The following is a 4,587-nucleotide window of genomic DNA, read 5'->3' as shown; positions in this document are numbered from 1 at the left end:
TGACTGTGTTTCAAGACTAGAATGTTTTTTAACCCATGTAGAACTGTTTTTAAAAATCACATGAAATTTTCAGAGATTTACAAATAGTTTTAAATAACAGGAGAGAGAGAGTGATTGGGATGAGGAATGCCTAGAGATTTAAGAAACTGCCAAATCACAAAGATGGGACTGATATGCTAACAGAAGACTTTTTATCCTTTCTGGTGAAAGCTATAGGGAGTATAGAGAGATCATCCGGGTAAAAATATGGAGGTTATACTGGAGCAAAATGAAGATTGAGACTGGAGGGGGAGAAAAACAGTTAAGAGACTATAAGAGTAACAAGTGGGAAAAATGGTGAAGGCCTTTATAAGGCAAAGACAATGGGACTGGAGACAAGGGAATGGCTATTTAAAGATTACAAAGTAGGACTGGAGAAACTTGGAGACTAATGGAATGTGGGTAATGAGGAAGAGTGGAGAGTCAAGGAAAAGGCCACATTCTGGTTTGAGTAATATAGTCAGAGTGGTACCATTCACATGTATATGAATAAAGGGAATAAAGCAATTTGGAGGGTAGGGTGGCTCTGATTTGGACTTGCTGAGTTTGAGGAGCCTGTGAAATGAGATGTTTAGTATATGACTGAGTACATGTGCCTGGAGTGCCACAGAAATGTCTAGGCTGGAGATATTTGAGAGGAATGTAGTTGAAATCCCAGATGTGGATAAGATTACCGAAAGCAGGTGATGGAATTCGTGTGGTATGGGAAAATCCAAAACATAGTAAGTAAAGAAGGGCTGGCAAAACATAGTAAGTAGTGTCCAGAGAAGTAGTAAGAAAACTGAGAATAGTATTACAGAAGCCAAAAATGGAGAAAATAGGGAACAGAAGTCCTTATTAAGTGCTCTAGAGATTAAGAGAATGTCTATTTGAAACTGAGATCACTGGTGATTTAGTAAGAACAGAATGCTATGGGTGGACCTCTGCTATAAATACAAGATATAAGGGAAGCTGAGAAACTGGAGACTACATACTCACTCTGTCAAGTAACCTGGCTATAAGCAGAAAATAAAAATTAAAAAGATCTGATGTAGGATTGGCAGAACATTTCTTTATTACCAAAAAGCCTTGAGAATGTTCATATCATATTCTGACGGAAAAGTGCTATTAGAGACATTGAAGATATAAAATTGACAGAAGGTAGTAAAGAACATGAAGTCACAGCCCAGTCTGAGATGCAATTTCTTGGACATATCTGTGTTATTTTGGGAAATTTACTTAAGTTCATTGCCTCAGTTTTCTTATTCATAAAATATATCCATCATAAAAGGTAGTTGGGAGGATAAAATCATGTATATAGAAATGCATAGCACACAGTGCCTAGAACATAGTAAACAATATATAATAGCTATTGTCATTTTTATTGTTACTGCAGGATAAAATTCTTTTTCATGGAAAGGAAGAAAAGAATCACAGGCTAGGTGTTAAAGAGAAATACCTCTTCTAATTAGGCAAGAGAGAAATAAGAGAGAATGGGCATCAACACACATGGATGTGGATTACAAATTAAAATCCCTACCCTGTTTTCCTTACCAATACCTAGTTGAGTAGAACAAGAAATCATTATGTATAAGGACTCCGAGTAACCTAGAAACACCTATCATATAAAATTACATTAAAATGGCATCCATCTGAAATTCCATTTATATACAAACAAAATTAGTGAAAATTCATTGTGCTATCTGCATTCCAAGCCAAAAGATAAAATATTTCTTTAAAAAATATTCTGTATAGAGTGTCATTAACATCCAATATTGTATCCAAACAATCTTCAGTGTTCTGAAGTGGGCAAGATAAAACAAATGACCCACTGCAAGATTAAAGTTGCTTTGAAGTCTTACGGTTTATATTAAAAATTAATACAAATTTTCCTCATCAGTATATCAGTATGTGTTTTAATATAAATTTTTTACTTAACATGGAGTAAACACTGCTGGTCTAGGAAGATATGCCATGTCCCTCACTTATCCCTGGCACACTGCGAAAAATCTTTTATATGGGACATATCAATAGTTTTTAGGTCCGGGCCAAACAATAAAAGTTTACTAAAATTGTCCACTTCTAATTATTTTAAGTTCAAACATAAAATATTGTGAAGTCATCACACAAGATGCCTGGTCAACTTGATTTTTTTTTTTTTTTTTCTTTTTAGTCAATCAAAATGGCTTTTATGTATTAAAATTTTTTTAAGAAACCTTATGGTTAGCCCAGGTTTCAGCTTTGAATCAGCTAAATTTCTTTATTTCATATCTTATTTCTATGTATTGTAACTAATAAATAGGGAAGATACTCTAAAAATGAGATACTTATAGTTTCCCTTGCTTGTCCTTAACCTGATTATGTTTATGGGTCTATTTTTCTGACTTTAACATTTAGTTGTCACTGATATGCATAGCCAAATTCCTTCTCTGTTGGTTTCATCAGTCAGACTTTTTTGTTTAATAAATTCCATTTGCGATCAATCTCCAATCTGTCTAGATGTAGTAATGAATAAAATGAATAATTCTGTCTTAATCTTATTGGAGTCATGATAAAAATGGATGCAATCTACAAAAGGCCATTTTTTAGACAGCAGCTATGTTTTCATTTGAACTAGTCTGAAAGTTTTTCCTTCCCTAATCTTGACACTTATAACTCTTTTAACTACAAATGTAGTTTGTTTTCTTTTCACTGATTCTGCAATAGTCTTTACTAAATTACTTGTTTAATGAGGATCTTGAAATATATCTATTTGAATAAAATTATAAATAGAATATAGCCATTTACAATTTAGTTATTCCAATTTCTCCTTAGGATTCTAAATTCATTCTTAGTCAAAAATATTTATTAAATACCTCCTGTTATGGGTAAGGCACTCTTCTGGGTAATAATGTACCAGAATACTGAGATGTGTAAGTAAGCCTCAGCCTAAAAAGAGATGATGGTCTAGTAGCTTCCAAGACAGAAGAGAAGACATTCAAAAGTACTGACAGATCTAACTCCTTTGAGCATTTATTATCAAATATATCTAATCACATTTTTTTTTTTTTTTCTGACCAGTAAGGGGATCGCAACCCTTGGCAAGGTGTGATCTGAACCACGCTCAGCCAGTGAGTGCACCGGCCATCCCTGTATAGGATCTGAACTCGTGGCCTCGGTGCTACCAGCGCTGCACTCTCCCAAGTGAGCCACGGGGCTGGCCCTATCTAATCACATTCTTAAATCATTTTCTTATGGCATACATAATATTAACTATCACACCAACTGTGGAAAGGTAATGTAGAATGTTATTTCAAAAGAGATTAAGCTCTAAATGTGAAAGAATACATATAAAAAGCAATACCCAAAACAGCAAATATATTAAGCCAAAAATTACAAACAAACTATATGAGGGCACTTCAAAAAGAGGAAAAATAGAATTAAGATATTACAAATCTGTCCATGAAACTTTTGAAGTACTCTCATACAGTTACAAAAATAGATTCTAATGAAGATTTTACTTCAAATATCTACCCACTAATGCACTAAATAAAAATGAATTTTAATTAAGAGTAATTTAAAGACATAAAACTTATGAAAACATTACAAAAATGATCCTCTGAAAAAATCTCTTTTCCATAGAATTTGGAGTTTACTAAGAACAACTAGATAGAATTCTATAAAAAGATAAATCTAAGTTTCTTAGGGAAGAAGAGTTTAAATCAGAGCAAACTAAGTTATCGAATGAAGTAACAGCATAGCTGAAAAGTCACGGGGAGAGAAAGAACTTGGCTCCTTAATTTATCATACAATAGTGTACAATTTTTTAAAAGATGTTTTTAAGTGCTAGTGCTTTTGTGGTTTTAGCAAGGTATCATATAAGGAAACAAATATAAAGTCAAATTATATTGAAAAATATCTCCATACTGCCTCTTTCTTTTTAGTAGACACTATCTGTTACATTAGTTAATTTTTTAAAATTGGCAGCTTTAATTTCGGATACCATCCCATAGTCACAGTTTTGTTTGAGTAGAAGAATTCATCAAAGTGGATATTTCATAACTTTTTTGTTAATAAATTGGCTCAAGTCATATTTTTTTAGCCCAAAGACCTTCTTTGGTTGTACTGTCATAGACAATATTATCAGAAAGTTAGCACTGTGGCTGTAAAACTCTCTAGCTTTTGAACGTAATTTTTAGTACCATCTTAATAATACTACTTTTTAAAGAGTGCAGAATATAGTTTTATATTTGGCTTTCTCAGAATGAAGAGATATGTTTTATTTAAAGCTAACTTGCTCACTGTTGGCTGAGAAATTTAAAAGGAGATTTTAACATTAATTTAGTTGTTAAGCTATAAGCTCATAATTTTAACACTTGGCTTTTCTAGTACACTATTTCTGAATAGTAGAACAGTAATAAAACACTATACTATTTCATTTGGATGATGCTAACATAAATACTTAACCAAATATTAAAAATTTTCAAATTAGCCTGCTACCAAACATGAACTTGAAAACATGGGCATTTTATGACTACCATTTTTAATATTCTAAAATATTCAATAATTATTTGTACATTATATAAAATT

Source organism: Cynocephalus volans, chromosome 6, assembly GCF_027409185.1.
Source record: "Cynocephalus volans isolate mCynVol1 chromosome 6, mCynVol1.pri, whole genome shotgun sequence".
Classification (NCBI taxonomy): Eukaryota; Metazoa; Chordata; class Mammalia; order Dermoptera; family Cynocephalidae; genus Cynocephalus; species Cynocephalus volans.
Note: the sequence above shows the minus strand (reverse complement) of the source record.